At 52.4% G+C, this 586-nt stretch overlaps 1 protein-coding gene across 1 annotated transcript in view; it reads left to right on the top strand.

Annotated features, from left to right (window-relative positions):
- Nucleotides 1-586, top strand: part of NME3 (NME/NM23 nucleoside diphosphate kinase 3) — a 2,254-nt gene that overhangs the window by 1,286 nt on the left and 382 nt on the right. The window lies entirely within an intron of this gene.

Genomic DNA, 586 nt, shown 5'->3' with positions numbered 1-586 from the left:
ATCCAGGCAGTCCTGTGTAAGGTCTGCCTGACCATGCAAGTCTGCATCCGCAGATCAGAGCTGTCTCCCTCCAACAGCTTGCAGAGCAGCCCTGGCAGGAGCTGCTGACCTCTGTCTCCTGGGCTTGGCTTTGCCCGGAGCCTGGGTTTGTGTCTGCTGCCTCCTGAGGCCTTTTGTTGAAAGCAGGTGGGGTTTCCTTGTCTTTTCCTCTGGGGAATTGGGCTGTGAGGAGGAAGGGAGGAGCCCTCTCAGTCCTTTCCTGGACACCTGGAGAGCTGCTGTAGCTCCACCAGGCATCCAAGTGTATAATGAAAGCCAAGTGGGAGCTCTGCATATGTGAAGGCTCTTCACTGGTGTGACCTCAGATAGCTGTGGCCTGGCTTGTGGTAGACGCTGCTTTTATCAGGCCCTCCTGGCTTAAGTTTCTGTGTCTGATACCAAACCTGCTTTGTAGGACCTACTTTGACAGGAGGAAGAGGGGAAATCCAGACACAAAACTTGAATTACTGATATAAAACCAAAGCAAACTCCAGATCAATAGCCACTTGCAGCTCTTCCTGCAACCAATAGTTCCCCCTAACAGAAG

This window comes from Mesitornis unicolor, unplaced genomic scaffold (genome assembly GCF_000695765.1).
Source record: "Mesitornis unicolor isolate BGI_N332 unplaced genomic scaffold, ASM69576v1 scaffold44236, whole genome shotgun sequence".
In the NCBI taxonomy this organism is placed as follows: domain Eukaryota; kingdom Metazoa; phylum Chordata; class Aves; order Mesitornithiformes; family Mesitornithidae; genus Mesitornis; species Mesitornis unicolor.
The sequence above is the reverse complement of the archived record's forward strand: the minus strand, read 5'-3'. Positions and strand labels throughout refer to the sequence as shown.